Raw genomic sequence first — 25,322 nt, 5'->3', positions numbered from 1 at the left:
CTTGTCTGTACATTATGCCTTGAATCTATTCTATCACACCCAGAAATCTGCTCCTTTTATTCTCTGTCCCCAATGCACTAGATGACCAGTTCTTATACCCTTTAGCCGTACCCTTATCCTATTCCCCCTCTGTTCCTCTGGTGATGTAGAGGTTAACCCAGGCCCTGTAGCCCCCAGTTCCACTCCAATCCCCCAGGCGCGATAATTTGTTGACTTCTGTAACCGTAAAAGCCTTGGTTTCATGCATGTTATCAGAAGCCTCCTCCCTAAGTTTGTTTTATTCACTGCTTTAGCACACTCCGCCAACCCTGATGTCCTAGCCGTGTCTGAATTCTGGCTTAGGAAGGCCAACAAAAATTCTGAAATTTCCATCCCCAACTACAACATTTTCCACCAAGATAGAACTGGAAGGATATTGACCTCATTCCGTCAGTAGAGGATGCCTGGTTATTCTTTAAAAGTTAGGAACCAATACACACAGGCAGTTAGGAAAGAAACGGCGGGCCTCCTTCACTCATGCTGCCAAACATACCCTTGTAAAACTGACTATCCTACCGATCCTTGACTTCGGCGATGTCATTTACAAAATAGCCTCCAACACTCTACTCAGCAAACTGGATGTAATCTATCACAGTGCCATCCGTTTTGTCTCCAAAGCCCCATATGCCTCCCACCACTGCGACCTGTATGCTCTCTTTGTCTGGCCCTCGCTTCAAATACGTCGCCAAACACACTGGCTCCAGGTGATCTATAAGTCTTTGCTAGGTAAAGCCCCGCCTTATCTCAGCTCACTGGTCACCATAGCAGCACCCACCCGTAGCACACGCTCCAGCAGGTATATTTCACTGGTCACCCCCAAAGACAACTCCTCTTTGGGTGCCTTTCCTTTCAGTTCTCTGCTGTCAATGACTGGAACGAATTGCAAAAATCACTGAAGCTGGAGACTTATATTTCCATCACTAACTTTAAGCATCAGCTGTCAGAGCAGCTTACCGATCATTGCACCTGTACATAGCCCATCTGTAAATAGCCCACCCAAATACCTCATCCCCATATTGTTATTTATTTTTGTGCCCCTTTGCACCCCAGTATCTCTACTTGTACATTCATCTTCTGCACATCTATCACTCCAGTGTTTAATTGCTAAATTGTAGTTATTTTGCCACTATGGCCTACTTATTGCTTTATCTCCCTAATCTTACTACATTTGCACACACTGTATATAGACTTTTCTATTGTGTTATTGACTGTACGTTTGTTTATCCCATGTGTAACTCTGTGTTGTTTGTGTCGCACTGCTTTGCTCTATCTTGGCCAGATCGCAGTTGTAAATGACTTGTTCTCAACTGGCCTACCTGGTTAAATAAAGGTAAAAACAATTTTTTTTAAAAAGGCCTTCTGCTTAGAATTCCCTACAATCAAATGTATTACCTCCCAAGAGAATTCTCGTCAGTTATCGTCACAGCTCTGTACATTCCCCCTCAAGCAGACACCAAGGCGGCCCTCAAGGAACTTCACTGGACTCTATGTAAACTGGAAACCATATATCCTGAGGCTGCATTTATTGTAGCTGAGGATTTTAACAAATCAAATTTGAGAACAAGGCTATCTAAATTCTCTCAGCATATTGATTGCACTACACGTGGGGGTAATACACTCGATCACTGCTACACTAACTTACGTGATGCATACAAATCCCTCCCCCGCCCTCCCTTCTGCAAACCGAACACAATGCCATCTTGCTCCTACCATCTTATAGGCAGAAACTCAAACAGGATGTACCAGTGACTAGAACCATTCAACGCTGGTCTGACCAATCGGAATCCACGCTTAAAGATTTTTTGGACCACACAGACTGGGATATGTTTCCGTTCAGCCTCAGAGAACAACATCGATCTATATGCTGACTCGGTGAGTGAGTTGATAAAGAAGTGCATTGGACACATTGTACCCACTGTGACTATTACAACCTCCCCTAACCAGTAACCGTAGATGGATGGCGGCATTTGTGCAAAACTGAAAGCGCGAACCACCACATTTAACCATGGAAAGAGATCTGGGAATTTGGCTGAATATAAACAGTGTAGTTATTCCCTCAACAAGGCAATCAAACAAGCGAAATGCCAGTACACAGACAAAGTGGAGTGGCAATTCGACGGCTCAGACATGAGACGTGTGTAGCAGGGTCCACAGGAAATCACAGACTATAAAAAGAAAACCAGCCACGTCACGGACACCGACGTCACGCTTCCAGACAAACTAAACAGCTTCTTTGCCCGCTTTGAGGATAATACAGTGCCACCATTGTGGCTCGCTAAGAACTCTCCTTCTCCGGAGAGTCCTTAGGAGGGGGGCTCTCCTTCTACATGGCCAACGTGAGCAAAACATTTAAACGTGTTAACCCTCGCAAGGCTGCTGGCCCAGACGGCATCCATAGCCGCGTCCTCAAAGCATGCGCAGACCGGCTGGCTGGTGTGTTTTTGGATATATTCAATCGCTCCCTATCCCAGTCTGCTGTCCCCACATGCTTCAAGATGGCCACCATTGTTCCTGTACCCAAGAAGGCAAAGATAACTGAACTAAATGACTACCGCCCCATAGCACTCACTTCTGTCATCATGAAGTGCTTTGATAGACTCGTCAAGGATCAAATCACCTCCACCTTACCGGCCACCCTAGACCCACCTCAGTTTGCATACCGCCACAAAAGGTCCACAGACGATGCAATCGCCATCACACTGCATACTGCCCTATCCTATCTGGACAAGAGGAATACCTACAGTTGAAGTCAGAAGTTTACATACACCTTAGCCAAATACATTTAAATTTAAACACATTTCCTGACATTTAATCCATATAAACCCTCACTGTCTTAGGTCAGTTAGGATCACCACTTTATTTTAAGAATGTGAAATGTCAGAATAATAGTAGAGAGAATGATTTATTTTTGCTTTTGTTTCTTTCATCACATTCCCAGTAGGTCAGAAATGTACATAAACTCAATTAGTATGTGGTAGCATTGCCTTTAAATTGTTTAACTTGGGTCAAACGTTTCAGGTAGCCTTCCACAAGCTTCCCACAATAAGTTGGGTGAATTTTGGCCCATTCCTGCTGACAGAGCTAGTGTAACTGAGTCAGGTTTGTAGGCCACCTTGCTCGCACACGCTTTTTCAGTTCTGCCCACACATTTTCTATAGGTTTGAGGTCAGGGCTTTGTGATGGTCACTCCAATACCTTGGCTTTATTGTCCTTAAGCCATTTTGTCACAACTTTGGAAGTATGCTTTGGGTCATTGTCCATTTGGAAGTACTACTTGTGACCAATCTTTAACTTCCTGACTGATGTCTTGAGATGTTGCTTCAATATATCCATGTAATTTTCCTCCCTCATGATGCCAGATATTTTGTGAAGTGCACCAGTCCCTCTTGCATCAAAGCACCCCCACAGCATGATGCTGCCACCCCCGTGCCTCACGGTTGGGCTGGTGTTCTTCAGCTTGAAAGCCACTCCTTTTCCCTCCAAACATGACAATGGTCATTATGGCCAAACAGTTCTATTTTTGTTTCATCAGACCAGAGGACATTTCTCCAAAAAGTACGATCTTTGTCCCCATGTGCAGTTGCAAACCGTAGTCTGGCTTTGTTATGACGGTTTTGGAGCAGTAGCTTCTTCCTTGCTGAGCTGCCTTTCAGGTTATGTCGATATAGGACTTGTTTTACTGTGAATATAGATCCTTTTGCACCTGTTTCCTCCAGCATCTTCACAAGGTCCTTTGCTGTTGTTCTGGGATTGATTTGCGCTTTTGCACCAAGGTATGTTCATCTCTAGGAGACACAATGTGTCTCCTTCCTGAGCGGTATGACGGCTTCGTGGTCCCATGGTGTTTATACTTGCGTACTATTGTTTGTACAGATGAACGTGGTACCTTCAGGCGTTTGGAAATTGCTCCCAAGGATGAACCAGACTTGTGGAGGTCTACAATCTTTTCTGAGGTCTTGGCTGATTTCTTTTGATTTTCCCATGATGTCAAGCAAAGAGGCACTGACTTTTAAGGTAGGCCTTGAAATACATCCACAGGTACACCTCCAATTGACTCAAATTATGTCAATTAGCCTATCAGAAGCCTCTAAAGCCATGACATCATTTTCTGGAATTTTTCAAGCTGTTTAAAGGCACAGTCAACTTAGTGTATGTAACTTTCTGACCCACTGGAATTGTGATACAGTGAATTATAAGTGAAATAATCTGTCTGTAAACAATTGTTGGAAAAATGACTTGTGTCATGCACAAAATAGATGTCCTAACCGACTTACCAAAACTATAGTTTGTTAACAAGACATTTGTGGAGTGGTCGAAAACAAGTTTTAATGACTCCAACTTAAGTGTATGTAAACTTCCGACTTCAACTGTATGTAAGAAAGCTGTTCATTGACTTCAGCTCAACATTCAACACCATCGTTCCCTCCAAGCTCGTCATCACGCTGGAGGCCCTGGGTCTCAACCCCGCACTTTGCAATTGGGTCCTGGACTTTCTGACTGGCTGCCCCCATTTGGTGAAGGTAGGAAACCACATCTCCACTTCGCTGACACCCAACACTGGGCCCCACAAGGGTGCATGCTCATCCCCCTCCTGTACTCCCTGTTCACCCACAACTGCATGGCCATGCACGCCTCCAACTCAATCATCAAGTTTGCAGACAACACAACATTAGTGGGCTTGATTACCAACAACGACGAGACAGCCTACAGGGAGGAGGTGAGAGCACTCGGAGTGTGGGTCAGGAAAACAACCTCTCACTTAACGTCAACAAAACAAAGGAGATGATCGTGGACTTCAGGAAACAGCAGAGGGAGCACCCCCCCTATCCACATCAGAAAGAATAAAGTTGACGGCGCGCGTCAAACGTCTGATTTATGACCCTATGTCCAGATGACGCGTACATGCCCAAATAAGGGCATCCGGTCAGTACATCGTGGTCGGAAGGTGTCACGTGGTTATGGCCATATAGGTGCAGCCTGTTCCTGTTGTCACGTGTTAGAGTGTATGTTATTTTATATCTATATTGCATCTATTCCTTTGAAGTTGTCATGATGATTGATGTGTAGGGACCTCGTTGAACTGGGGGGATGTGTTTGAACATTTCAAAGAGGATGGCCCCCCCACCACACCTATTTTATTGCTCTTAGAGTTGTTGTGTATGAAGCAGGAATGTCCGGGGGGGGGGGGGGATTGTGTTGGTGGCAGAAGCCTTATAAATAAGACCCAGAACAACACATGTGGCCCCAGAACACTAAACAAGATTTTTTAAATAAAACCCTGAACATTAAACAGAAAATTATGTCTCCTAGGCCAATTCTCGGGGTACTTTGTGCCTCTTGTCACGAACCCAATGATAAAAGCATCGTGGACATTTTGTATGAGCCCCCTGAATGTTTTAATTTCTTAAAGTGTAGGGGGCAGTATTTTCCCGTCTAGATGAAAAACGTACCCAAATTAAACTGGTTACTACTCTGGCCCAGAAACTAGAATATGCATATTACTAGTAGATTTGGATAGAAAACACTCTGAAGTTTCTAAAACTGTTTGAATGGTGTCTGTGAGTGTAACAGAACTCATATGGCAGGCAAAAACCTGAGAAAAATTCAACAAGGAAGTGGGAGATCTGAGAATTGTAGTTCTTCTTTCTAATCCCTATCAAAACTACAGTGTCTGTGGGGTCACGTTGCACTTCCTAAGGCTTCCATTGGCTGTCAAAAGCCTTCAGAAAGTTTTTTCATCGTTGTCCTGTTACCGGGCAGAGAACAGGAGCTCAGTCAATGAGTGGACTGCCTGGGGACAAAGGGATTGGTGATGCGCAATCCGGCGAGCGTGCCTTTCCTTCTTTTTCTTCTGGAATGAATACGCTATTGTCTGGTTGGAATATTAGCACATTTTTACGTAAAAAATACCATAAAGATTGATCGTAAACAAAGTTTGACATGCTTCTAAGAACGGTAATGGAACATTTAGACTTTTTGTGTCTCGAATTGCGCTCGCACGTTATGCCTTTGGATAGTGACCTGAACACACGAACAAAACTGAGGTATTTGGACATAAATATGGATTATTTTGAACAAAAACAACATTTCTTGTGGAAGTAGCAGTCCTGGGAGTGCATTCTGACGAAGATCAGCAAAGCTAAGAGAATATTTATAATACTAATTCTGAGTTTAGGTGACACCAGAACTTGGCGGGTGTCTGTATAGCTTGCTTTGATGGCGAGCTATGTACTCAGAATATTGAAAAATGTGCTTTCGCCAAAAAGCTATTTTAAAATCTGACTCAGCGGTTGCATAAAGGAGTACTGTATCTATAATTCTTAAAATAATTGTTATGTATTTTGTCAACATTCACCGGATGTTTTGGTGGGAATACATTTTCTGAACATCACGCGCCAATGTAAAATGCTGTTTTTTGGATATAAATATGAACTTTATCGAACAAAACATACATGTATTGTGTAACATGATGTCCTAGGAATGTCATCTGATGAAGATCGTCAAAGGTTAGTGCTTCATTTAGCTGTGTTTTGGGTTTTTGTGACATATCTCCTTGCTTGGGAAATGGCTGTGTGGTTATTTTTGTCTATGTACTCTCCTAACATAATATAATGTTTTGCTTTCACTGTAAATCCTTTTTGAAATCGGACAATGTGGTTACATTAAGGAGAAGTGTATGTTTAAAATGGTGTAAAATAGTCGTGTTTGAGAAATTGAAAATATGACATTTTGCTGTTTTGTATTTCGTGCCATGCTATTTCACTGGCTGTTTAATAGTGTGGGACGGTCATGTCCCACCTTGCCCAGAGAAGTTAAAGGATTTTTGGATACGAGTGATGGCCATATGACTTACATATTCCAACCTGAGGATTCAACTGTGAAGATTTTCACAGACAGCGGTCCCAAACCCCTTTATCATGCAAAACTCAGGAGTTTTTCTCCTGCGCTGCGTATGAGAGAATGGCTTAAGATACAGCTAGCGCTCTGTCAAATTGAACAGGCCCTGAGTGGTACAACCGTGCCAGGCTATGCCTTGGAAGAGCTTGTGTGGGGGCACAATGATTTGAAAGCCATAAGGATCTCTTCAATGGCGTATAACCCCGACTCCAAAGTGACAATTTTAGCATGTGAACAATTTGATAGTACAAATGCGACGAAGTCTGTCAGTTCATATGTATTTTCCAAAGCCTGCAAGAATGTAAACTTTTTATGCCAGTGTTTAGCTTTAAATGGATTGATTACCCTATATTCATAACCCTGGACAGTCTTTTCCAAAATCGTGAACAATTACGTCGCTGGCCGCTTCTATCCTTAAGACATACCCAGGATCTACATGCAAGACGTTTGATCTATCCATGGAGTGAAAACTTACGGAGCCTTGACGGATCGTGCACGAGGGGGAATTGGAAACTGACGGGGGGTCAGGGACAATCCTATAACCGGGCCCTTTATCTGTTAGAAAGGAATAGTAAAAATGTTAGGTAATTATAGCATGTTTAAAAAGGTCTGTACTAAATATTATGAATTAAATAAAGGGATTTAAAAGCTGTATCTCACCTTTAACGAAGGGACTCTATCTTTTCGTTCTATCATCATGCCATCCGGAAAGACGTGTCCGTGCGCGGGGGGTGTGCGTGTGCGGGGCATGTATGTGTGTGTGTTTCAAAACAAAAAGAGGGTGGGGGTGTGTGTCTCTGCATGGGGCGTTTGAAACCAAAAAGGTGTGTGAGGCTGTTTAGGATTGTGTGTGCGTCTCTTCAATTGGGTTTGGCACTTTCGTTTTATTACCCCACAAGCCTTTCAAAATACGTATTTATCTCACCCCCAAAGATGTGGGGGCTAAAATGTCAAACAACCCAGACAGAATATATCTTGTCTCGACAACCTCCTACGGTTTAAAACAAATGTTATTTCTAATCAGCGTCCCCAAGCTGTGCTATGAAGCATAAATGCAATACCGGCAGACAGAATATGTCAAGACACCCGCCTGTGTTTTTTTTGGGTCTCTAGACATTCTGGGGTACTATATGACCATTTTTGCATACAGGATGTCGCCCGAAAAAACGTCACCCCCGCTCTGTAAGCTCATTACAGAATATCTTTCCTTAGAGCCACGACCGCGGAGCGAGGCTAGTGAAACAGATACTAGCCATTCTGTACAAACGGCAAAAGCGCAACTCCAGACACCAGGCCCAACATCCCAGAGGAGTTATTATCCCAGAACAGCTAAAAGATCATCTGTGAATCCGTCCTAATGGAGCTTTCTGAAGGTAAGTTAGTGAAAATAATATATTAGATTTGGAGGTATTTTCAAGGAATTGTATGTATATTACAATTTGATATTATTGTAATATTAAACAGGAGTTATGTTTTTTTTAAACTGGGGAAAGCAATTTTTTAGGTAATATGTCAAATGTACGTATTCTTATAAGTTAAAATGTATCTATTTCGTATAAATATAGGTTAATATTATATAACGTTTGCAGGTTATCAATCTTTTACCCAGTTGCTCCGGGGAATAAATTATTTGGAACAGCCTTCATTAGAAGGGGATTCAGTGGAGCAAAACGCATGCAGCCAGTCCCCATCACACTATTGTCGATGTAAGTCCAATAATAAAATCCATAAGAATATTTATACATTAAAAACAAAAAGTGTGCACCCTATATTAAAAGCTATTTTTGTGTTTACAGCTGACAGACCGCAAAGAAGGATCACGGCTGCATTATGTACTCTGAACGACTGCGGAGGAGACGATGCTATTCTCCCGTTCTGTACGAACGTTTTTTAAAACATGGCGGTGTTTTATGTGATGATACTTGATACTCTGAACGAACTGTTAGACAGGGCAAGAGATTATGGCGAACCTCGTGATGTCTTACATTTGTACATTTGTGGAGATAGCATGCAAAACACTGTATCTCTTATTTTACCCAATGGCGAAGCAGATCTTGAACAATTTATAGCCCTGCTGGAACGACTTGTTCAATCACGTTTATCTGTCACAGCCGATAGGACCCTCGAGCTTGTGGTGCAAATAATATGTCAACCCCTGGGTGGTGGGGGGCAGAGAAGGAAACTAGATAGCCTTATGCAATCAGAAATCATAAACAATAAAAGGGCATACCTCATAAACGTTCACAATCCCGGTAATAAGCAATGTTTTGCAATAGGCCTAGCACATTTACTCAACCCTGGATGTACGGATCTAGCGGCGTTACAAAAGGCTAGAGATCTCCAAATGGCCGTGGGTCTAGGTATAGAGGATGCGGTGGCATTCTCTGACATAGTCAAATTTGGAAACTTTCTGAACATGGTGGTTTTGTACCACAGTAGAGCTAATGCACCTCTCTTGAAATTCCAAAACAACCCACAACCTCATCCTCAGATTCTGTACTTTTATGTGCAAAACGACTATTATTATGCTATTACCAACATCACAGCGTTTTAGGCGCACCATATGTGTCCAGCCTGTCATACAGGCTACACCCGAAAGGGGGGGGCACTCGTGACGTTATAACTGTTCAGTATGTCTGGATGAAAATTGTCCGATGCATCCCTTAAACCTGACACCCTGTGCGGATTGTCACTGCACATGTCGTTTGGCCTACTGCTACGAAAAACACAAAATTGAAACATGCCACCCCAAGGCCTGTAAATCTGTAAGCAGTTGTGACATTAACAAGAAATGTCCAAAATGTCAGTGCAATTACAACCTTAAAATAAACAGCCCTAAACCTCATGTGTGTGGAATCATACATTGCCCAATTTGTAAAGGGCCTTTGAAAAGCAGAGACGCTGAAGTGGTTCAAGAAGTGCTACACAAATGTTATATTTAGCCCTTGCCTGAAGATGAATATTCAGAGTAATACATTTTTTATGATTTTGAGACTAATCAAAAATCAGGTGTTCATTTGCCTATTTTTGTATCTACCATAACTTTCAAGGGTGATACGTTTTCGACAGAGGGGCCCAATTGTGCACTCCTCCAATTCTGGAGCCTATGATTCATACCTTCTTTTGAATCCTCTGATACAGCAAGGCGTTGCACCCAGTGTCATAGCTCAAGGTAGTAAAATCTTGTGTTTTGTAGACCCCGCCTTCAACCAGAGATACATTGACAGTTTAAGTTTCTTACCCATGAGATTGGCTCAAATGCCTGAGGCCTTGGGTTTTGAGAACTCTGTGAAAGGCTGGTTTCCCCATTTTTTCACATCTGAGGAGAATCTACATTGTATTGGATCTTATCCCAGACCCTACCTAAATGTATGGGTGTGATCAGATGTCTCCCAAAGAGCGAGAGAGATTCATGACATGGTACGAGACAGTGTGTCACAGCACTTTTGATTTCCACAAAGAGATGGAGTCATACTGTGACAACGATGTAGTTATACTTCGTGAAGGATGCCTCAGATTCAGAGAAGAGGTAATCAAAGAGGCAGGCATTGGTCCCTGGAGTTGTACAACTATTGCATCTGCATGCATGAGTACCTATCGTGCACACTTTCTACCTACAGCATCTATAGCTATCCCCTCACCTGAAAACTACCGACGCCAATTCAAGTCATACTCTAGTGGTTCCATTCAGTGGTTGGAGTACTTGACCCAGGATAAAGACATTTTTATTCAACATGCTTTGAATAGGGGTGAGAAGGCGTTTGGGCCTTATCATGTAGATGGATACACACAGATTGACGGTGTTGAGACCGTGTTTGAGTACAATGGTTGTTTCTGCCACTGTTGTAAATATTGCTTTGTGCCACAGGCCATGTGTGTGACTTTTGGGGAAATGTACCAAGAGTTTCAAGACAAATTGGAATCTTTACAGGCTACTTACGGGTTGAAAGTGAATGTGACGTGGGAGCATGCATCACAAATACCCAAAACACAGCTAAATGCAGCACTAACTTTGACAACTTTGACTTTGACAATCTTCATCAGATGACACTCCTAGGACATCATGTTACACAATACCTGCATTTTTTGTTCGATAAAGTTCATATTTATATATAAAAACAGCATTTTACATCGGTGCATGACGTTCAGAAAATATTTTCCCTCAAATGCTTCCGGTGAATCAGCGCTACAATTTACAAAATTACTATTTGAAAACATTGTTAAAATGTAATATTGTCATTCAAAGAATTATAGGTTAACATCTCGTGAATGCAACCGCATTGCCAGATTTCAAAATATCTTTACTGGGAAATCACACTTTGCAATAAACGAGGTGGTATGCTCAGAAAAATATGCTAGGTGATACATGTTAGCGCCATCTTGGAAACATCTAAAATCAAATATACTATTGTAAATATTACCTTACCTTTGATTATCTTCATCAGAAGGCACTTCCAGGAATCCCAGGTCCACAACAAATGTAGTTTTGTTCGAAAAAGTTAATAATGTATGTCCCAATAGCTCCTTCTTGTTAGCGCGTTCCGAAGGCTACTCATAATGTACGAGGCGTGCTGGACTTGTCGTCACGAATGTGCAAAAAATATATATTTACGTTCGTTCAAACATGTCAAACGTTGTATAACATAAATCTTTAGGGCCTTTTTCAACCAGAGCTTCAATAATATTCAAGGCGGACGATTGCATTGTCTTACTAAATGTTTCGGAACAAAAGGGTACCCATGGGCGCCCGCATCATAGTAGTAATGGCCCTCCCTCAATGACCAACTTTCCAAGCCTCTCTTTCGGTCAGTTTCTACCATAGAAGACTCAAACGACTTTGTAAAGACTGTTGACATCTAGTGGAAGCCTTAGGAAGTGCTAAATGAATCCTAACTCACAGTGTGTTTTATAGGCAAAGTGTAGAAGGTGATTCCACAAATCAGATTTCCACTTCCTGCATGGAATCTTCTCAGGTTTTGGTCTGCCATATGAGTTCTGTTATACTCACAGACACCATTCAAACAGTTTTAGAAACTTTAGAGTGTTTTCTATCCAAATCTACTAAGTATATGCATATTGTAGTTACTGGGCAGGAGTAGTAACCAGATTAAATCGGGTAAGTTTTTTATCTGGCCGTGCAAATACTGCCCCCTATCCCCAACAGGTTTTAAAGACCCTGAAGAATTTTTGGAATCTGTTTTTTCGGACCAATACGAAATTTCACATTTTTCATTCTTGAGTCAAGACATTGCCCTGGTGCAATGGAGACGTAATAAGAAGTGGGTTCTACCCCCGGGTAATGTAAATGTGTTTCTTGCAGAATTTACCACGGCCTATGGCCGACTTGAACTGTACGCCCTCATGGAGCAGCTTCAGAGGCGGGTTCTTTACCATGACACAGACTCTGTGGTCTATGTAAGCAAACAGGGTGATTGGAGCCCCCACTTAGCAACTATCTGGGTGGTTTAACAAGTGAACTCAAAGATGGTGACCATATCACAGAATGGTCCTCCTGTGGTCCCAAAAGCTATGCTTTTAGGACTAAAGACAATCATGTGGTGTTGAAAGCCAAAGGCATGACTCAAAACTACGAAAATGCCCCGCGTGTAAACTTGGAATCAATCACACGCTTGGTCGAGGGGTTCATAAACGACCGGAATAGTGACTTGGAGATTTTGAGCTCCTACAAAAAAATTGTTAGGGATAAAAAGGGCTTCCATCTAAGGAATGCCACACTTACTAAAAGATTCAGGGTAGTCTATGACAAGAGACTGCTTTTACCTGATGGGACCACATTGCCCTTTGGCTACTGACTTATGCTACAAGCCTCAGTGTGTCTTAAAGCTTAAGATATAATGGCTGCTGTAGAAGGTTTTGACACCCGGTTGCAACTACCATTTTCGGCCTTAATCGCAGGCCCCTCCAACAGTGGTAAAATTTGTTTTGTAAAAAGTATTTTAGAGAATACTGAACATGTGTCATCTCAGAAGCCTGACAATATTGTATGGTGTTATTCGTGTTATCAACCTTTGTATGATGAACTGTTGAAGAAAATAAAAATCAAGTTTGTTGAAGGAATACCTGAATCCCTGTCTGATGATGAACTTTTACCTCCTCATAAAAACAATCTGCTGGTTTTGGACGATATGCTATTTGCAGGTAGCGAACATCCTGAAATTGCACGAGCTTTTACCCAATATACTCATCATAGAAACCTGTCCGTGCTTTACTTGGTGCAGAATGTGTTTCAACAAGGTAAAAATAGCCGTACCATTAGTTTGAACGCCAATTACATGGTTTTGTTAAAAAACCCTAGAGACAAACTACAAATTAACACTCTAGCTCAGCAGATGTACCCGGGAAGGAAATCCTACTTTATGGAGAGCTATGAGGACGCAACCAAAGCGCCATTTTCTTATTTAATCGTGGATTTAAAAGCAAATACTCCAGAACACCTGAGGCTCCGAACCGGCCTGTTCCCGTGGGAGTGGCTGGCTGCGTACATTCCTAAAAAGTAACCGCTATGTCTCTGCGTTTAAAAAGAAACCTGCCCCTCTTGAGAAGCCTAGTTGGGGCTACAGCTAAAGAACGGAAGGCCATCTTGGGTCACTGTTCTTCAGATCTCATATTATCCCTATGTGAGATTGCTTTGAATCTTCTCAAAGGACGCATTCCACTCACCCTGACCCAATTAAAAAAATTAAAGAGACAAAATACTGTGATCAAACTCTTTGCCAATAAAAGGGCCAGTCTTCAAAAGAAAAGACATAGCATACAACAGTCTGGGGGTTTTGTTCTGCCTTTGCTAACTATAGCTGTGCCCTTCATCATCAGCCTTATTGTTGCCATACGTGGGGGTTGAACACAGAGTGTGATGGCAAATAAAATGTACTTGGTGCCTCAACAAGAGTTGGATAGACTTAAAAAACAAATGCAGGGTCCTGAAAATATCAGACAAACAGCGGAAAATGATTTGGATAAGGCCATGAATGATATTTTGAACCGAAAAGGATTGAACCCCTATGATAAGGTCCAGAAATACAAAAACCTCTTACAAAGGTATTTGGCCTTGGATAAACAAGGTGAGAGAGAGACCAACCATTTAACGCTTTCCCTACCGGAAACTTTAAAAGATGACGCGCCTAGAGAGAGCCAAGCCCCTGTAATGCCTGTACCTGCGATCTTACCGGCTAAAGATCAAATGCATGTCGAAGATAATTTTATGCATGATATGTTGACACATGTTCCGGCACGTAACAGGAATTACGAACAAGATAATAGACTCAAAGGGGACCGCTACTTGGAATGCCAAAGGAGTTTATCCTTCAGGGTGCTGTTGTCAAGGGTTCACATATGCTTGACTTGCTTAAAAGTACCACAGCAGCCCACAAGGTTGCTGATGACAGAAGACCTCCAGGGTGGCATCAGTTTCTTAAGGCTCTGGGAATCCTCAACATTCCCCTCTCGGGTGTAACCAACTATAAGCTTTGTCAACAGATTCAAGCTTTAAAACAAAAACCTTCAACGAGCTACAGCATCCCTAAAGATGTCCCAACAACCCCTCCCCCCTATGAAAGGGATGATGATAAGTCATTTATCCCCATGAACACCTCCGGACCTTTTCCTAATCCTGATCTCTCGGGGTGGTTAGACTTTTGAATGACTTTTGAATGACTATGATTAAATTCAATACATTTTTTTAGAAAAATTAAGCAATTTAACATTTGTGGCATTCTTGAAACATTTGACGTGAGCATACGCCTTGATTACATGGTCTTAAAGGACACATATTTGAACACTTTTGATATTTTCTAACAAAACAAGCTACAATGTTATCATTACTTCTTAAATCATCATTATAAAGAGACATAACATCTTCAAAAGAAACTCCCCGGGCTCTATGGCATAGGTAGAATACACAGTGTTGACCACATGTAGTGGAAAGGTTATCTTGCACTTGTTTGATGCTGTAGTATATCTTTGATCCGTTTTTGGTCAAAAAATCTTTAATAGATTTGGGGAAATGTGAAAAACCGGGGGGAAAAAAAAGTTTAGATTTTTCTTCCTCCTTCATCTTCTAGTGTCACAGCTAGCCAATGTTCACCCGGCATGTGTTTAGGATGGGTATTGACAATAAACATGGCCGGCCGCTCTGGCCATTTCTCAATAGGTAATTCATCACAAGCCCACGCTCTACAAAATTGTTTTCCAATCAAGCGGGTCATGAGCCCCTGCAACTCTTGGGTATTCATGTCTTTGCTCAACGATCCTTAATAATAATCCACTAGGACCTGTCTTAGGGCATTCACTTCCAAGATTGAATCAGAGCATGCATAAACAATCATGCTAACTGTACAGGCTAAAGGTGTACGGAATCGCATTTTCAGCCTGAGGTTACCTTGGGACACCACAGACAGATTTCCTGAGGTGTCATCATCAGGGGATAAATTGAAAGCATACAATGTGTAACCCTCTGCAAAATCATTTCTGTCAATAGGTAAAGAGAGATCTTTTAGATGCCTCCCGGTAGCCAGGAATAGATTGTAAAATTCTTGCACAGATATGTTGTTATTAAATTGCGGTTGGAAAGCCTTAGCAGGGACCTGACGTCCATCCTGACAGAGAGCTAACATACTCTGCATTGAAGTGTTGAAAATTAAATGGGTTTTTATGTAAGCTGCCCGTATTAGAGGCGTGATCAACCAAACCTATAACCATGTAGCGGGGTAAAGGGCCTAGAAAAAGGTTTTCTTGACTGCAGATTCTACTGCCCACAGGTATGCTAAAGGTTTTCATGGTAGTTCTTTGGAGAGGGTAAAGGGCATTTCCATTCATCAAAACCTGTGCGTGACCCAGACGAACTGCCGGAGATACAGACACTTTTTTAATAAAAAGCGTTGCCCCCAACACTTTTAAACTAAAGTCACCATCTTGGGCAGACATCCTTGGCCCTGGTTAATTTTAGTCTTAAATCAACCGAATTTAAGAGTAAACGTTCTTGAAAGAAAATGTCAGAGTGTATAAGCCCTAGCAGATGAAACTCTCGAGATTCGGCACAGTAGCGAGCGCATGCCGACAGTCCTTTGTTTGCACCGGTGGAAGGGTCTATCGAGTCCATAGAGACTCCTGCAGTATCCTTGCTAAACAGCCTGGCGCTGAATTGTGTCTTGAGAGTGTCTTCGGATTAGTTGAGTAAACACTCCATGATTTCCCTATAAGGGTATGTGGCACTGCTTTGACTGATTAGGCGTTCACCCAAAGTCACATCCACTTGGGAGAAGATGGTGGCCAAGGGGTAATTAATGAGACTCACTTTGGCATCGTTTGCAATATTAGTACCATCTCTTTTGGTCACTATTAGACGTAAATGCACCAAGGTGTTGTTGAGGTCCAGATAGTTGTCACCATGGCCTGGAATGAAAAATTCAATAGGACCGTTGTCGGTAATGGCAGAGAGTGGGGCTATCTCCACATAACTGGACCTATCTATTGAATGTTGGGTTAAGGGGGCCGTGAAAAGATCGAGGTCTGTCTTTATAGCTTAAGAGGACATGCGGTGTAAAAGAGCCATGTTGCTTGGTTCTTTTAGAAAATACTTCCGAGTATTCTTTTTGACGTTTTTGGTCCAGACCTCCTCACTTTACCACGTCTTTGAGTTACTGAGTTTCTTTTAACGTTTAACCTCCGTTTTTAGGGGCAGGCCTGCGCCTTATACCCGGAGGTCTCTTTTTTTGGTATTCGAGACAACATCATAAGCCCCGAGCCTTCTTGATGCTCAGCATCTGGTGACGCCCTTCGGGTCATAGCATTGGCTACAACCTCACTTACTATATTTTTATCCGCTGATTTTAAATGTGGTTTGGCTATGCTGAGGCCTCTCTTCATAAACGGTAAAACCATCCTAAAGAGGTTACGAAATATACCGCCTATCCCCGAACCGTACATGGTCGGGGATCCATGATAGCCGGGTAACCCATTACCCACTTGATCAACATAGTATGAGACATAGCGGTTAGGGTCGAGATGGTGGTTGTGTTCCATAACCATTATAATTTATTTGGATTATGTTTATAAAATGTAAAAAAAAATATATATATATATATACACTGCTCAAAGAAATAAAGGGAACACTTAAACAACACAATGTAACTCCAAGTCAATCACACTTCTGTGAAATCAAACTGTCCACTTAGGAAGCAACACTGATTGACAATAAATTTCACATGCTGTTGTGCAAATGGAATAGACAACAGGTGGAAATTATAGGCAATTAGCAAGACACCCCCAATAAAGGAGTGGTTCTGCAGGTGGTGACCACAGACCACTTCTCAGTTCCTATGCTTCCTGGCTGATGTTTTGGTCACTTTTGAATGCTGGCGGTGCTTTCACTCTAGTGGTAGCTTGAGACGGAGTCTACAACCCACACAAGTGGCTCAGGTAGTGCAGCTCATCCAGGATGGCACATCAATGCGAGCTGTGGCAAGAAGGTTTGCTGTGTCTGTCAGCGTAGTGTCCAGAGCATGGAAGCGCTACCAGGAGACAGGCCAGTACATCAGGAGACGTGGAGGAGGCCGTAGGAGGGCAACAACCCAGCAGCAGGACCGCTACCTCCGCCTTTGTGCAAGGAGGAGCAGGAGGAGCACTGCCAGAGCCCTGCAAAATGACCTCCAGCAGGCCACAAATGTGCATGTGTCTGCTCAAACGGTCAGAAACAGACTCCATGAGGGTGGTATGAGGGCCCGACGTCCACAGGTGGGGGTTGTGCTTACAGCCCAACACCATGCAGGACATTTGGCATTTGCCAGAGAACACCAAGATTGGCAAATTCGCCACTGGCGCCCTGTGCTCTTCACAGATGAAAGCAGGTTCACACTGAGCACATGTGACAGACGTGACAGAGTCTGGAGACGCCGTGGAGAACCTTCTGCTGCCTGCAACATCCTTCAGCATGACCGGTTTGGCGGTGGGTCAGTCATGGTGTGGGGTGGCATTTCTTTGGGGGGCCGCACAGCCCTCCATGTGCTCGCCAGAGGTAGCCTGACTGCCATTACGTACCGAGATGAGATTCTCAGACCCCTTGTGAGACCATATGCTGGTGCGGTTGGCCCTGGGTTCCTCCTAATGCAAGACAATGCTAGACCTCATGTGGCTGGAGTGTGTCAGCAGTTCCTGCAAGAGGAAGGCATTGATGCTATGGACTGGCCCGCCCGTTCCCCAGACCTGAATCCAATTGAGCACATCTGGGACATCATGTCTCGCTCCATCCACCAACGCCACGTTGCACCACAGACTGTCCAGGAGTTGGCGGATGCTTAGTCCAGGTCTGGGAGGAGATCCCTCAGGAGACCAACCGCCACCTTATCAGGAGCATGCCCAGGCATTCTAGGGAGGTCATACAGGCACGTGGAGGCCACACACACTACTGAGCCTCATTTTGACTTGTTTTAAGGACATTACATCAAAGTTGGATCAGCCTGTAGTGTGTTTTTCCACTTTAATTTTGAGTGTGACTCCAAATCCAGACCTCCATGGGTTGATAATTTGGATTTCCATTGATTATTTTTGTGTGATTTTGTTGTCAGCACATTCAACTATGTACAGAAAAAAGGATTTAATAAGATTATTGTCACAGTATCTAACGAAGGTGGCGCCCCTCCTCGGTTGGGCGGCGCTCGCCGGTCATCGTCGCCTGCCTATTAGCTGCCACCGATCGTTGTTTCTGTGTCTTTTGGTTGTGTCTGTCTATCCCGCACCTGTTTTGTGTTTGTCATTAGTGGGGGGTTATTTAGTGTGTATTTTCAGTTGGGGTTCTCGTGCGGGATTGTTTATTTGTTCACTCAGGACAGTTGTAATTGTATCTGATTAGTATACATTATATTGCCGGGCTGCGCCCCGCGCGCTGTTTGTTTTCCAGTGCGCTTATTTTTGGGAAAAGTGTTTTCTCCTGGCGGACTTTGCCACGCGCCCTGTGTCCTACGGCTATTGCATTTTTTATTTATTATTAAAACTCAGTTGCTCCGGCCCTCTGTCTCCTGCTCCTGATTCCACATCTCCACTGGTCCTAGACAACCGTGACAATTATTTCATTCATTCAGATCTAGGATGTGTTATTTTAGTGTTCCCTTAATTTTTTTGAGCAGTATATGTATATATATATAATACTAATAATATATTATATATGTAGAGAGGCTTTGGAGGGCCTAAAGTGGAGTTTTACAATCGTTTTACCATAAGTAAATTCGATGTTTTAGTTCTGATCCGTTTTAAGCTCAACCAGAGTGTTTTTAATATATTTCTTGCTTACAGGTACATAGTGGGGCTTGTCGTAGGTGACAGTGACTACGTCTCCATCCTTTCCCTCTATATGAACTGTTCTCAGGAGGGGCACACAACTGTCTCCTACCCTTTGATAGGATATGATGTCGGTATACACAAATATGTTGTAAAACCCTGCATGAATATCCGCAGGGGCTGGGAATAATTTATCTTTCACGTACGTCCATTTATTGGGACCCAGCCCCAACATGTAGGCTAAATTACCGGTGGTCTTTATACCCCTATCCGCAGCCCCTGAGATTTGTACACGTTTATGAATAGGGTTGTAGATCAAGAGTATTTCCGAATTGTTCAGGGTTAGGAGTTTATTCAACTCTGAAACGATCCTGTCAACGGTTCTATAGAACCCTTTTGAAATCTTTATAAGTTTAGCAGGTTCCGATATCCTTTTGCAATAAAAATCCCGGTCCTTATCCTTGATATTATACCAACTATGGGGGTATGTAATCTCGCTGAGACCTACTTTCCAGGCCTCGGATAACTCTATAGGCTTTGGAAAATTGGTTGTATAATTCGAACTTTGGTTATTACGATATATATGTGCAGACGCATTACTGGGGAGGGTCAGGTAGAAGCCGCTGTGTTCCATGATGCACTCCTGTGTACACGCGAATGATGTTGTATTTATCATGCATGAGGGTTTAAGTTAACCCCCGATGCCTCCACCACATCATGCTCTAATACCCAACTGTTGAACTTTTGGGGCCAGTTTTTTCAACGGACCAACACCCATTTTTTTACCCTTTTCTCTCTTATGATCTACAATCTCCTCCACGTGAAAGACTGTCTTTACCCATCTGTACCTTCTGTAGTTCCTTCACATAAAACTCATAAAGCTCTATAAGCTCCCCGTCATAATCTTTTAACTTGTAGACAGGGGGTATGCTCGGTAGATATTCGGTAACGGTAAACACCTCATCGCTGCAGCCTTGCTCATATTTTTTGTCAAAAACACCCCTCAACTTGGGTATACGTACCAAGTCCCCCACTATGAATTTAAAATAAAAAAAATTCTTACAGTTAAGGGGGAACAAACCATACAGATTTTTAAAGACTTGAAAAGAGTTTTCAGAAGAGACCTCGGAGGGCTTCATCCGTATACTCTTATGGTAGCTGTAGTTGTAACCCTTTACTAAATCTTGAACTATATCGATATATCTATGCGTGTTGTGAGCTGTAAAATATCTCCACATCCGCTCCTTCAGAGTTCTGTTAAAGCGTTCAACAACTGAAGCTTTCAAATCCGAGCCTGTAGCAAAATGTACTATATTGTGCTTCTTCATGAGTTTCTGAAAAGAATTATTAAAAAAATGATTTTACGCCATCAGTCTGCACTTTCTTGGGGACTCCTCCTTCCTTCAAGATAGAGCCAAAGGCCCTGGTCACTTCTGCCCCGCTCTTATTTTTTAAGACCCTTACAAATGCTATTTTAGAGAAAATATCTATAACCGTTAGCATGTATCGATTTCCATCATTTTTATTTGCAAGGGCCTGCATGTCACATAGATCTGCCTGAAACTGGGACAAGGGATGAGTAGAAAAAACGATATTTCTTGGAAATTGTTTTCGTACAGGTTTATGCAGAGTATAAGCATCCTGCTCTGCTAACCACTCATTCACTTGAGCAACGCCTAACCGGTTACCTGTTTCTTCGGCTACAGCTCTCTGTAAACGCTCCTTACCCCCATAAGACCCAGGGTTAGAGGGGGTATAATACATGTTTTTCAACATCTGCTCCGCCATCCTTCTTGCCTCTCTGAGGTACAATAACGTTAACGAGCCACTTTCAAATAACGACAACATTTCATTTTAATTTAGAATTTTTATTTTTGCAAACATCAAGTATTACGTATACAGACAATTCAGGATTCGTTGCAGGATACTTGTCCCCGTTTTCTCAACGATCCAAGCATGCAACACCCTGCATCCGCTACAAGTCCATGGTGCTTGCCTACGGAGCTGTGAGGGGAACGGCACCTCCGTACCTTCAGGCTCTGATCAGGCCCTACACCCAAACAAGGGCACTGCGTTCATCCACCTCTGGCCTGCTCGCAACTCCCTACCTCTGAGGAAGCACAGTTCCCGCTCAGCCCAGTCAAAACTGTTCGCTGCTCTGGCACCCCAATGGTGGAACAAGCTCCCTCACGACGCCAGGACAGCGGAGTCAATCACCACCTTCCGGAGACACCTGAAACCCCACCTCTTTAAGGAATACCTGGGATAGGATAAAGTAATCCTTCTAACCCCCCCAAAAAAAAGATTTAGATGCACTATTGTAAAGTGGTTGTTCCACTGGATATCATAAGGTGAATGCACCGATTTGTAAGTCGCTCTGGATAAGAGCGTCTGCTAAATGACTTAAATGTAAATGTAAATGTTTAGATTTACAGGCTTGTGTCGCTGAATTTTTAAAACACACACATCCGCTACATAAGTATATAAACAACAAATATGATACATGTTACAATTAAACAGTGTTTCAAAAAATCTTAGACAAGGTTGTTTCTAGTTCTTCAGAATCATCCACAAGATGGGAGACCAATTGTGTCCATTGTAGACTCTCGCCCGTATGTCGTACATGATTCATGATTTGCTCCATTTTTAGCACACGCTCTGCATTAGCCCATGTATTGTGGGTTGTCTAGAATGATACATTGTTCACTTTATTTTCAATAATTTAATGCATCACATTTGTAAGTTCTCTCAAAAGAAAAAATGTATTTATTCTCTCTAACATCGTATGCATATAGTTACCCATTGCTTTACATCTGCTTTATAATAACAAATATGTATTGTCACTCAATCTCTTGGAGTTTATTGAGCCAAAAAGTCATCACATCAGCCACCACAGCTTCCCTGTATTTGTTGTCGTCCACCAGGGTGTGTCGGAATTCTTTGAGTTTCTCGTGGATGTAGATTGCCTCCTTCAGTTCATGTAGGAAAGCCTCTGTTACCACGTAAACATTGGGAATAGACGGCACAAGACCCATAGACTCCAGGGCTCTGACCAGTGAAGGTATAAACCTGCAGGACCACAGTCTTTTCACCAGCTCCTCAAAATGGTTGAAGAAGTAGAATCTTGGGGGCTCGTATAAACACGGATGCCGGCGTTGGCTGGGGTGATTGATCTCACAACTGATGCATTTTTGTCTTATATACTCTCCAATCACCACGTCTAAAAGTGTGGCTACAGAGGCCTTGATGGTGTCCACAAAAATAGTACTGACCACCCGATCAAACACATCCTCAGGCTGTATATATGTAGGGGGTGTCGGGGGTCTTGCCTGGGGGGAGTAGAATGGTGGGCTGCGAGGCATAGAGTCCTTAGGGTCTGGCCCCCATGATGTATCGGAGTCCTGGTATGTTGTATGAATATCCATGGTGTATGCTGAAATGAAGTACCGGAGGCTTTATGGGCACTCCTTTTATTGTTGAACCAGTCCTTTGGGTATCAGGGCGTGGTTAACGCAGCCACGTACTTAGTTTTCTTCGGGGGCTGACCCTTCTGAGGATGACCCTTCTTGGGGTTCCTTTGAATCATAATCCTCAGGATTTGTATATATTATGCACTTCCTTAGCCGAACAATGCTCTGCCGCTGTTGGCTCTGTACAAAAAGAGCGTCCAACAACTCAAACATTTTCAATCCCATTAGATCCCAACTTTTAAAATGAATAAGCATGCGCAACCTAAAATCTCCAGTCAGGCCACCATCACGAATGTTTTGGTTGCGGGTTTCCTCATTGCTGATATAGAACTCCACGCATCCACAAGGAAGTCCATTCTTTCTCTGTATTTTCACCCTGTGAAATACTCGTCCTGAGGAGTCTGGGGTACCTTCCCAATGGGTCTTGTAGCCCGTGAACACGCAATACCCCTTTGTGATAACTCTCAGTTCGGGACACACAACCTTGTGAAAAGCCGGCCAGTCTTGAACCCCGTAGTCCACTCCTAAAGTCTGGTCTGTATATTCTTCACCTTCGGCTACGGTATAGAGTTTCACTCTACAGGCCTGGTAATCAAACTGATACCCCCATTGCTGTACATTAGACATCATCACTTGATCTTTCAGTGCAGTTGCGGGTGGTATTTGGGTTCTATACACCTTACAACCGGCTTTTTTGGCGCATCATATATTGTTGCTTTATACTTGGCCTTTTCTCTATGTTTCAGCCACGGTCCTGCTTCCATTGTTACGGTAATCACTGCTTTGCCACTGATCACAAAACCATGTTTTAAAAAAAATATTGTTTAGTGTTCTGGGGCTGCATGTGTTGTTCTGGGTCTTATTTATAAGGCGTCTGCCGCCAGCACAATCCCCCCCGGACATTCCTGCTTCATAGACAACAACCCTAAGAGCAATAAAATAGGTGGGGTGGGGGGCCATCCTCTTTGAAATGTTCAAACACATCCCCCCCAGTTCAACGAGGTCTCTACACATCAACCATCATGACAACTTCAAAGGAATAGATGCAATATAGATATAAAATGACACACACTCTAACACGTGACAACAGGAACAGGATGCACCTATATGGCCATAACCACGTGACACCTTCCCGCCAGGATGTCCTGACCGGATGCCCTTATTTGGGCATGTATGCGTCATCGGACATAGGGTCATAAATCAGACATTTGACGCGCGCCGTCTACTTTATTCTCTCTCACATCGAAGGGACAGCTGTGGAGAAGGTGAAAAGTTCCTCGGCATACACATCACAGACTAACTGAAATGGTCCACACACACAGACAGTGTGGTAAGAGGGCGCAACAGCACCTCTTCAACCTCAGGAGGCAGAAGAAATTTGGCTTGTCACCCAAAACCCTGACAAACTTTTACCGATGCACAATCGAGAGCATCCTGTCGGGCTGTATCATGGCCAGGTACGGAAACTGCACCGCCCTCAACGACAAGGCTCTCTAGAGGGTGGTGTGGGCTGCACAACGCATCACCGGGGGAAATCTACCTGCCCTCCATGACACCTGCAGCACCCTATGTCACAGGAAGGCCAAAAAGATCATCAAGGACAACATCCACCCAAGCCACTGCCTGTTCACACAGCTACCATCGAGAAGGTGAGGTCAGGACAGGTTCATCAAAGCTGGGACCGAGACACAGAAGCTGTTTTTCAATCTCAAGGCCATCAGACTGCTAAACAGCAATCACTAACTCAGAGAGGCTGCTGCCTACATTGAGAACCAATCACTGGCCAATTTAGAAAATTGATCACTAGTCACTTTAAACAATACCACTTTAAATAATGCCACTTTAATAATGTTTACATATCTTACATTACTGATATCATATGTATGTATATATGTATATACCATCTATTGTATATAAATATGTATATACCATCTACAGTGAGGGAAAAAAGTATTTGATCCCCTGCTGATTTTGTACATTTGTTCACTGACAAAGAAATGATCAGTCTATAATTTTAATGGTAGGTTTATTTGAACAGTGAGAGACAGAATAACAACATCAAAAATCCAGAAAAACGCATGTCAAAAATGTTATAAATTGATTTGTATTTTAATGAGGGAAATAAGTATTTGACCCCCTCTCAATCAGAAAGATTTCTGGCTCCCAGGTGTCTTTTATACAGGTAATGAGCTGAGAATATGAGCACACTCTTAAAGGGAGTGCTCCTAATCTCAGATTGTTACCTGTATAAAAGACACCTGTCCACAGAAGCAATCAATCAATCAGATTCCAAACTCTCCACCATGGCCAAGACCAAAGAGCTCTCCAAGGATGTCAGGGACAAGATTGTAGACCTACACAAGGCTGGAATGGGCTACAAGACCATCGCCAAGCAGCTTTGTGAGAAGGTGACAACAGTTGGTGCGATTATTTGCAAAAAGAAGAAAGACAAAAGAACTGTCAATCTCCCTCATCCTGGGGCTCCATGCAAGATCTCACCTCGTGGAGTCGCAATGATCCTGAGAACGGTGAGGAATCAGCCCAGAACTACACGGGATGATCTTGTCAATGATCTCAAGGCAGCTGGGACCATAGTCACCAAGAAAACAATTGGTAACACACTAC

The sequence above is a fragment of the Salmo trutta genome, chromosome 18, assembly GCF_901001165.1.
Source record: "Salmo trutta chromosome 18, fSalTru1.1, whole genome shotgun sequence".
NCBI classification, from domain to species: domain Eukaryota; kingdom Metazoa; phylum Chordata; class Actinopteri; order Salmoniformes; family Salmonidae; genus Salmo; species Salmo trutta.
This window is presented reverse-complemented; position numbering follows the sequence as displayed.